Here is an 11229-nt window from a genome sequence, read left to right as displayed (position 1 = left end):
TCTAGTCTGGGCCCTCCACCTACCCCAAAAAACAGCATCAAGAGTCTCGGAGTCTGGCTTGACAGATCTCTGTCCTTCAGTACGCAAGCCACAAAACTCTCAGCAACATGTTTCGGCATCATGAGGATGCTGAGGAGAATCCTTCCTCTCCTTCCTAGGGAGGCCAGACAAACAGCGGTCCAAGGTCTAATCCAGTCACGCCTTGATTTTAATAATGTACTCTACCTCGGGGCCCCGGAATACGCGCTGAGAAGGCTCCAGATAGTCCAGAACTGCGCTGCCCGCATCTTACTTAACACTTCCCGAAGACAGTCAGTCAGGGCTGGACTGATATCTCTCCACTGGTTACCAGTGCGCCAGAGAGTTATGTTTAAGGCCATGTGCATAGCCCATCAGGCCTTCTGGAACTCTGGCCCCAGAATCACTCAAGACCTACTAACCCACTATACGCCCAATAGGAATCTACGTTCGAGTCAGACCTTCCTGGCAGCAGTTCCCAGAATAAAGAGATCCAGATCCGGAGGCAGGTTTTTCTCATATAACGCAGCCAGGGCCTGGAACGCCCTCCCGCTGCATCTTAGAGCTAACCCTAACCTTCTAGCCTTCCGGAAACAGCTGAAAACCTTTTTATTTCACCCAATCTGATCATCTCCCTCATCTCCCCACGGGACCACAACCTGGGTTGACGGTATTCTTAGCACTTGGACGCCTTCGGGCAGCAATTCGCGCTTTACAAATACACATCCAATCCAATCCAATATCTATGATTTCCCTTATGTCGCGCTAACGCGGAAGTTGAAATAGAAGCGTGTAGAACGCCTCGGGGCACAACGAAATTACAGCGCAAGTGATTTCCGAGGACCTTGTACCTTTTAAACCATAGGTAAGAATGAGAGTGAACTAGCCAATATCTCTTTAGAAACTAGTGATGATTATGCCACAGGTTCGAGTATTGACTGTAACGTTCTTCTCTGCAGCATGTGTAGCAACATTGGATCTTCAGTTTAGAGAGAGTGGGGAGAGAGTCGGTGTTAGCGAATACGAGCAGAGGTGTGTGCAAGTCAGATATTTTTATCCAGTTATGGGGCCTAGCTTTTATACGTTATTTTGGCTGATTGGGATATTGTTTGTTTGGCTCATGTCAATTCTATTAGAGTACGTGGCTTCCGCGTTGGTATTATGAGGCTACTGCATAGTTGGTTGTTTCTACAAGCATCTTAGGTGAGTGAGCCGACTGAAGGAAATTGAGTACTCTAAGTCACTTTTTGCACATTAAGCATGCCACACTGTGTGGATTATCATCACATTTGTGTATACTTTCACATAGCATGACCTTGGAGATTCACACGTTATTCATTTCACTTTGCGTGCCTTTTTAGAAAAAACATGGGTTACGCAAAAAAAACTTTATTGTTCTGGTCATATGCACACTTGGGCTCTAAAGTGTTTTGAGATATGTCACACCAGATTGGGGACTTCCTTTATGTTCCTTTGCTTTGGCTAGTGGTGTTTTCACATAATCATTTGAAGAACTTTATCTTAATTTTTTTTTGTCATTTTGGAAATTCAAATAGACATGGAATACATGGATTGTACATATATGTTTTTACAGTGTTCCCCTGATGAAGGTGCCAGCACCGAAATGCATTGGGAAATGTTGGATGCTGTGTTGAAGAATTGAAAATTGAAAATTGGAAATTGCAAATAAAGCAGTACACACTGTGTTGAACTGTGATAATCCTGTTTAGAAATGTTTGTGTATGCATGTTGCAATGCCGTCTCGTTTATTTTGAGATATGTTTAACCTTCAATTACGGTTGATGTACAACTGAGGAATCACGCCGCATTTATTCAATGTTGATGAAGTGATTTTGCATAGATTTTTGCATTAAGTGAAATGTCCACTTGAAAAATGGAATATATATAGCACCCTAGCATTCAAGCAGGCTCTGTTTGACTTTTTCACATATTTTCACCTGACGGGGGTTAGTCAGGTGTGTCTGGGGTGAACCATTTTTTTTTTAAACGGTGTTAAAAATGTAGTGAACGTTGTTAATAAGAAAATAATTTTTGGGAGCACTGAATTAGGTGTGCAGGTTATCCATCTGTTGTTGTAGAAAACAAAGAACACCCGGCACTGCGAAAGAAAAGAGAAGGCATCATACACTATGGGAGAAAATAAAGCCCCCTATACACTGCAATAGAACACTGAAGACTTCATACATTATGGGAGAAAACAAAGAACACCATGCACTGCGAAAGAAAACAGAAGACATCATTAACTATGGAATAAAAGAAAGCACAGCATACACTACGAAAGAAAACAGAAGATAGCATACAATATGGGAGAAAATAAAGAACAGCATACACTATGAAAGAAAACAGAAGACATCAAACACTATGGGAGAAAACAAAGCACACGATGCACTACAGCAGAAAACAGAATACATAATTTATTTATTTATTTATAATTGCATTTATAAGGCGCACCGCTACCCACAATGGGGTCTCCCGGCGCCGCAAGAGGTAACACAAAAGTGAGTCCAAAGTTATCATTGAGGGAAGAGCCAGGTCTTCAGGTCTCTGCGAAATTTCGTCAAGGATGGTTCAAATTTCAATGCAGCTGGAAGAGAATTCCACAGTTTTGGAGCCAGACAGGAGAAGGAGCGTCCGCTCATTCTCATCAATTTAAAACGTGGAATCAAATAATTCCCTTGAGATGAAGATCTGAGAGGACGGGAAGGAACATATTGTTGGAAGAGAGACTGGAGATAGGCCGGTGCTGACCCCTGCTTAATCTTATACATAAAGCAAAGGGCCTTAACTTTGACTCGGCTTTCAATGCGGAGCCAGTTTAAGTCTTTGAGATATGGAGAGATGGAGGATCTCCATGGGACCTTGCATAAGAGGCGGGCAGCAGAATTTCGAGCATGCTGGAGTTTCCTCTGTATCTCCTGAGTTCCTCCAAGGTAAAGCACGTTGCCATAGTCCAGGCGAGAGATGACCAGGGCCTGGACTACAGTGCGCTTGGTAGAGTCAGGGAGCATCCAGAGGATTTTCCGAAGCCACCCTAAGATGGAAAAACAGGTGGCTGCCACTCTAACCACTTGTTGCCGCATAGAGAGCGAATCATCTAAAACAAAACCAAGGTTTCGGACCTGCGCAACAGGAAGGGGTAGTGGGCCCATATCCGGGGGCCAATGTTGGGGGCCCCAAAGATGTTTATGCTTGCCCAAAATAACCACCTCCGTCGTGTCCCCATTCAGTTTTAAGAGGTTCGTCTGCATCCACTCCGCCACTCGACTAAGACCCTGTTTAAGAGCGGACGTGGAACACAGCTTGGCCGAAGAAAGAGAGAAGATAATTTGAGTATCGTCTGCGTATGAGTGAAGGGAAAGACCAGCATCTTCCACGATGGTAGCCAGGGGCCTCACATAGATATTAAAGAGCATAGGGCTCACTGAGGACCCCTGAGGCACCCCATGCGCAGACGATCGGACGGAAGAAGAAAAGTTGGAAGAGACAACCTGAAATTATCGAAAACTCAACCAAGCCAATGCAGGTGCGACCACCCCAGCCGCCTTCAGTGCTTTGAGAAGGACAGGGTGCGAAACCGTGTCAAATGCGGCGCTTAAATTTAAAAGAATAAGCGCCGTGGTTTCGCCCTGGTCAAGACGAGTGCGCAAATTCTTGGTAACCCCCAAGAGGGTGGTCTCTGTGGAGAAATGGGTGCGAAACCACGACTAGGACTGGTGTACACTATGGAATAAAACAAAGCACAGCATGCACTACGAAAGAAAACAGAGGACATCATGCACTATGGGTGAAAACAAAGCACACCATGCACTGCAAAAGAAAACAGAAGACATCATACACTATGGGAGAAAACAAAGCCCCCTATACTCTGCGATAGAACACATAAGACATCATACAGTATGGGAGAAAACAAAGCACACAATGCACTAGGAATGAAAACAGAAGACATCAAACACTATGGGTGAAAACAAAGCACACCATGCACTAGGAACGAAAACAGAAGACTTCAAACGCTATGGGTGAAAACAAACACACCATGCACTACGACTGTAACGGAAGACATCATACACTATGGAATAAAACAAAGCACAGTATACACTACAAAAGAAAACAGAAGACATCAAACACTATGGGTGAAAACAAACACATCATGCACTACGACAGAAAACAGAACACATCATACACTATGGAATAAAACAAAGCACAGCATAAACTACGAAAGATAACAGAAGACATCATACACTATGGAATAAAACAAAGCACAGCATACACTAGGAAAGAAAAGAGAAGACAGCATTCACTATGGGAGAAAACAAAGAACAGCATGGACTATGAAATAAAACAGAAGACATCATACACTATGGGAGAAAACAAAGTACACCATGTAAATGTAAATTGATACTTGTATAGCGCACTACTCACCCGCAAGAATCTCAAGGCGCTTGTACGAATACCGCTGTGGAACCCATCCTGGCTTTCCCTGTGAGGTGTCCCCTCCTGGGCACCCCCAAGGTGGAGGCCAGGCATCCTTAGCGTTGTGGGGGCCGTTGTGGAGATGAAGCAAGCTATTTCCCAGAGTTGCAGAGTGGGACTCCATGATTGGAATAGGCACCGAGGCGAGAATTATCAGGTCCGTGGAATTTGAGCCCAAGACGCGCCGAGGCGGGGAATTGAACCCGGGAATTGAACCCTGGTCCCGGGCTAGACGTTTGCATCAGGGTCTGCCGCTCTAATCATTGAGCCACACTTCTCCACCATGCACTAGAGAAGAAAACAGAAGACTTCATACACTATGGGAGAAAAGAAAGAACAGCATGGACTATGAAAGAAAACAAGAGACATCCTACACTATGAGAGAAAACAAAGTACACCATGCACTAGAGAAGAAAACAGAAGACACCATCCACCATGGGAGAAAACAAAGAACAGCATGGACTATGAAAGAAAACAAGAGACATCCTACACTATGAGAGAAAACAAAGTACACCATGCACTAGAGAAGAAAACAGAAGACACCATCCACCATGGGAGGAAACAAAGAACAGCATGGACTAGAGAAGAAAACAGAAGACAGCATCCACCATGGGAGAAAACAAAGAACAGCATGCACTAGAGAAGAAAACAGGAGACAGCATACACTATGGGAGAAAAGAAAGAACAGCATGGACTATGAAAGAAAACAAGAGACATCACACACTATGGGAGAAAACAAAGAACAGCATGAACTATGAAAGAAAACAAGAGACATCCTACACTATGAGAGAAAACAAAGCACACCATGCACTAGAGAAGAAAACAGAAGACATCATGCACTATGGAAGAAATCAAAGTACACCATGAAAACTGAAGCTGCCATTATCCATGAAAAAGGCAAAATACATCATACACTAAGAAAATATCTAAGCCTGGGCAAAATTTTAACTGCACCAGAGTAATTTCAGTAATTAACCATTACTCCTGCAATGCGAAGTTACTGCATTTATGCGATTACTCCAGCTTGAGTAATTAAGGGTAATTTGGGACAAGTCCTACCGCAGGAGCACAGGAAGAACACACTCATGGCCGCTTTTAGGGGGAATTGGTGTAGGGCAGTGCCGTAAGCCTTCCTGCTGCGCTGCCCTACCCTAATGTGTAAGGGCCGGAATGCACCGTATTGATGAAATACTGTGCATTCTTCTGCTTTCTCCTGCGCTGGTGCACAATTCGCTGCGTAGCGCCAACGCAGGGACATTGCGCCATGGTGCAAAGGTGTCTGCGTTGCATGCAGGATTGTTTTGGCACCTTCCTGCACAAACAGAATCTTGAGAGGCGTTTTCCTCTTTCCATGCGCGCTGCAGAAGGCAGCGCACACGGAAGAAGAGGAAAACGAGGAGAGAAATGATATTTCTCCTCATTACACCTGCTCTGGGGAGGCGTACGGCTTTAGCCAGGCCCCAGGTTTACGCGATCAAGTAAATCTGAAGCAGCGTCAAAACCCAAGGGTGTCGCATGGGAAAACCCACTGCAACGCCCATGGAACGCGTCCCAGGCGCAGAGTAAGGCACCGCAGCGACTTGTGCTCATTTGTCTCACTCCATGTCTATGCGGCCATGCAAAGCTCTCAAAGTGGCTTTTGGTGGCCTCGTAGATACGGCTGAGAGGGTTGCTCCGGCAGCGCAAGCCTCTCATAAATATGCCCTCAGAGCGCGCAGCTGCGGCTACAGCTGTTCATGTCCTGGAGCGCTTAGGGCTATCTGCGCAAAGTGCATCCTCAGGCCATTTTGGACATAAAAGAGCTTTTTGCACTAAGAAAATAGCGCTATATGCTGAATTACGCTTGCCATGTACTTACGCATAATTACGAATCATTTTGCAGTAATTATGAGGAATTTGGCTCTAGAGAATTACACCCACCCCTAAAAACACGAAAGACACCAGGCTCCATGAAAAAAAAAAACGATTGGAGGTTAAAAATCGGAGCTTATTGGTGAAAAGCTGGCAGGCAGTGGGCGGGCTCTTGTAGTGTGCCTGAATTTCTCAACTATGGAGATGTTGAGCTGAGAGTGGGGGATGTAATTCAGAAACGGGCACCATATCCCGTCATGAGGGCGTAAGGTTGAATGTCCCTGGTACCATCCTTCCATCCATCATTTGACTCGTTTACCCTTCATTCCACCCACCCTGGCCTTGCACCTTTCTTTAATGCAAGTGGCCTTCCACAATCCTTTTCCTCACCCACCCTTCCTTTCGTCCAGCCTCCACCACGCTTTTCATCCACACATGTGTTCATCCTCCAATCCTGTCTTTCATGCTCCCACCCTTCCTTTCATCCTCCCTCCCTTACTTTCATCCACCATATCGATTTCATGCTTCCACCCTTCTTTCATGCTCCCACCCTTCCTTTCATCCTCCCACCATACCTTTCATAGACCCACTCTGCTTTTCTTCCTACTCTGCCTTTCATCCTACTCCTCTGCCTTTCGTTTTTATACTCATCCTTTCATCCTTCCACCCTTCCTTTCATCGTCCCACTTCTCCTTTCTTCCTACTCCTCTGCCTTTCTTCCTACTCCTCTTCCTTGCATCCTACTCCCCTGCCTTTCGTTCTTATATCATCCTTTCATCCTTCCACCCTTCCTTCCATCATTTTACTACCATGCCTTTCATTCTTCCACCCTTCCTTTTATACTCCCACCCTTGCTTTCATCCGCCCACATCCGCCCACAATGCCTTTTAAAGTCCCATTCTGCCTTTCTTCCTACTCTGCCTTGCATCCTGCTCCTGTGTCTTTCGTTTTTATACCCATCCTTTGATCCTTCCAACCTTCCTTTCATCGCCCCACGTTTACTTTCTGCCTACTACTCTGCCTTTCATCCTGCTCCTCTGACCTTTCATCCTACTCCTCTGTCTTTCGTTCTTATGCTCATCCTTTCATCCTCCCACCCTTCCTATCAGTGCCCCACTCTTCCTTTCTTCCTACTACTCTGCCTTTCATTCTTACACTTTTGCTTTCATCCTCCCACTCTGCCTTTCATCCTCCCACCACGCAGTTAATTATTCCACCCTTCCTTTCATCCTCCCACCCTACCTTTCCTCCACCGCCATCCGTTTCATTCTTCCACCCTTTCTTTCATCCTCCTAACCCTTCCTTTCATCCTCCCACCAAGCCTTTCATTCTTCCACCTCTCCTTTTATTCTCCCACCCTTGCTTTTATCCGCCCACCATGCCTTTCATAGTCCAACTCTGCCTTTTCTCCTACTCTGCCTTTCATCCTACTCCTCTTCCTTTCTTTCTTATACTCATTCTTTCATCCTTCCACCCTTCCTTTCATCTTCTCACATTTCCTTTCTTCCTACAACTCTGCCTTTCATCCTACTCCTCTGCCTTTCATCCTACTCCTCTGCCTTTCATCCTACTCCTCTGCCTTTCGTTCCTATACTCATCCTTTCATCCTCCCATCCTTCCTTTCATCGTCACACTCTTCCTTTCATCCTACTCCTCTGCCTTTCTTCCTACTACTCTGCCTTTCATCCTGCTCCTCTGCCTTTCATCCTACTCCTCTTCCTTTTATTCTTACACTCTTCCTTTCATCCTCGGCCCTGCCTTCCATCTACAGCTGTTTAACTCTGATTCATCCACGAAGTTAACTAACTTTGCTTGAAACATTAAATCTGCTCTCCAGACCCAAGCCCAGCGCATCAGATGCACTCTTTGTGTCTCCTGTGATCTTCTCCACTCCGGGTCTTTCGGTGCCTCGAGGACTTTTGCTGTTGTTTGAGGAGCCAAACCCTGAAGGTGCGCCTGTGTCCAATCCCAACTTCACCCTCTGACAGAAAGGATACAGACAACACGAATATATCACAGTGCAGGGACTGCCACAAACCCAATTTACCACACTTAAAAGCTGCTTATTATTATCTTAGCTCTGGCACCTCAGAGACGATCCCAGGGCAGTCTCTCCAGGACAGACACACCTTGTGATCTGTGCAGAAAGAGACGTCATCCTTGGGGCCGAGAGCTGATTGGAGGATGCTCAGCCTCTTCAAGGTATATAAAGGACTGGGTCTAAGGTCAACGAAGCATCTCTCTGAAGGAAGAAACATTGTCTAGAGGTGACCTGAGCTCTGTTCCAGAACCAGAGAATGGACAGCAAAGCATGGACCCTGGTGGCAGTGTGCCTGGTGGGCACCTGCTGGAGCTTACCTGTACAGGTGAGACCCCTTTAACGATGGGATATAGAGCTGAGTGCAGGCACAGGTGAGACCCCCTTTAACGATGGGATATAGAGCTGAGTGCAGGCACAGATGAGACCCCCTTTAACAATGGTATATAGAACTGTGTGCAGACACAGGTGACACCCCCTTTAACGATGGTATATAGAGCTGAGTGCAGGCACAGGTGAGACCCCCTATAACGATGGGATATAGAGCTGAGTGCAGGCACAGGTGAGACCCCCTTTAACGATGGTATGTAGAGCTGTGTGCAGGCACAGGTGAGACCCCCTTTAACGATGGTATATAGAGCTGAGTGCAGGCACAGGTGAGACCCCTTTAACAATGGTATATAGAGCTGAGTGCAGGCACAAGTGAGACCCCTTTAACAATGGTTTATAGCGCTGAGTGCAGACACAGGTGAGACCCCTTTAACGATGGTATATAGAGCTGAGAGCAGGCACAGGTGAGACCCCTTTAACGATGGTATATAGAGCTGTGTACAGGCACAGGTGAGACCCCCTTTAACGATGGTATATAGAGCTGAGTGCAGGCACAGGTGAGACCCCCTTTAACAATGGTATATAGAGCTGTGTGCAGGCACACGTGAGACCCCTTTAACGATGGTATATAGAGCTGTGTGCAGGCACAGGTGAGACCCCTTTAATGATGGTATATACTGCTGTGTGCAGCCTGGAGGCCCAAAGGAATGAATGAGAATTACCGATTTGGTAAATACCGAATCGATAATAGGGGGAAGACTTACAAGGGTGGCAGGGTGTGACATTGACACCCAGTTGCACCCCTGAGTAGTGCATAGGTGCACATGTGGCACACATACATGCCACATGGCACTTTTGGAAAAGCACTAATTTGCTTTTTCAAAGGTTTTCGATATTTACCACCAACTTTTAGTTGGTGGTAAATACCGAATCCTTAACTCAGAAATGCACTCACTTGAGTGCTCCCTACATTAAGGATTCGGTAATTTACCAAATCGGTATTTTAAGGATTCAGTAATTTACTGATTCCTTAAATTACCGATTCAGTAAATTACTGAATCCTTAAATTTGGCCACTACATTTCAAATGCCCAATACCGGTCGGTAACGGCCGAAATTCGGTAATTTCGGCCGTTACTGACCGTTATTGGCCTACCTACATCTGGCCCTTATTCTTTTACAAATCAAGCACTGGACTCAACTTATACATTTAGCTTCATTTAAACTCGGCCACAAAGAAATTGGCAACAAGAAGAAAACTGACAGGAAACGTGGTTAATTGGTTGCAAAGACTGTGTTTTAAAATATCTTATGGATTTAATGCACCTGTTGCAAGGATATGTGTGTTCCCAGTGAATCTGATTGAATAATAATTGTAAGATAACTCTGGAGGTTAATGCACTTGCTGGAAAAATCTGTGTTATGTTTAGCCTCAGTTTTGACTCAAAGTAGCATAGAGGGTTAGCGCAAAGCACATCATGTAACATGCAAATGACAGATTTTATTTTATGTAGATAGATAGATAAGTGGGTTACTGCTTTGAAGCCGGAGATCCTTATGTTACTTGCAGTTGCATTGTAAAGCTTTTAATATAGCACAGTGAGCTATGGAAGATGATATGTGTCTTTTACCCACTGTTTTATGTAACACACTCTGTACAATGATTTACAAATGCAGATGATTTATTGTATATGTATATTTATGTGTGATGAACAGCGCTTCGACACCCTGCATTGGGATGAGTAGCACTATACAAGAAAAACTTAGTGGCACTTAAATTATTTCAACGCCTCCTCAGGGGTAGTAAGCGATATATAAATGCTATTTATTTTGTGTAAATACAGGGAAAGACCAACACATCTGACATTATGACAGTGCACGCATATCTCGAAAACCGAGCCTGAACAAAGTGAAAATCTGCCTCCCTTAGGTGTGTGGGACGTGCTTACAAGGTGTGAGCCTTTGTTAGGCCTCTGCTTCTAGGTGTGAGCCTTTGTTATGCCTCTGCTTCTAGGTGTGAGCCTTTGTTAGGCCTCTGCTTCTAGGTGTGAGCCTTTGTTAGGCCTCTGCTTCTAGGTGTGAGCCTTTGTTAGGCCTCTGCTTCTAGGTGTGAGCCTTTGTTAGGCCTCTGCTTCTAGGTGTGAGCCTTTGTTAGGCCTCTGCTTCTAGGTGTGAGCCTTTGTTAGGCCTCTGCTTCTAGGTGTGAGCCTTTGTTAGGCCTCTAATTCTAGGTGTGAGGCTCCTGACTGCTCCCAGCCAGGAGACTGAACAAAAGGAGTCCAGAGGACCCTGGGCCCAGCTGGAGTCTGAAATGAGAACGCCCCGCCCCTGCCTGCACGTTGTTGCTTATGGGAAGCAGGCAATGTGCAGGCGCTGCTGAATGTGTCCTGGCGTTTAAAAATGACACCGGGACGAGTTCAGCACATTATTCAGTGGGGCCCAACCTCTTGGCACGGTGGACAGCGTTAACCCTGTGGATATATTCTATGATTCCTCATGTCC

General features: G+C 45.5%; 1 pseudogene; it reads left to right on the top strand.

The window, feature by feature from the left end:
- Window positions 1–8657: 8657 nt before the first annotated feature.
- Window positions 8658–11229, top strand: part of LOC147725054 (embryonic protein UVS.2-like) — a 63534-nt pseudogene continuing 60962 nt past the window's right edge.

This window comes from Lissotriton vulgaris, chromosome 4_1 (genome assembly GCF_964263255.1).
Source record: "Lissotriton vulgaris chromosome 4_1, aLisVul1.2, whole genome shotgun sequence".
In the NCBI taxonomy this organism is placed as follows: Eukaryota; Metazoa; Chordata; class Amphibia; order Caudata; family Salamandridae; genus Lissotriton; species Lissotriton vulgaris.
The sequence above is the reverse complement of the archived record's forward strand: the minus strand, read 5'-3'. Positions and strand labels throughout refer to the sequence as shown.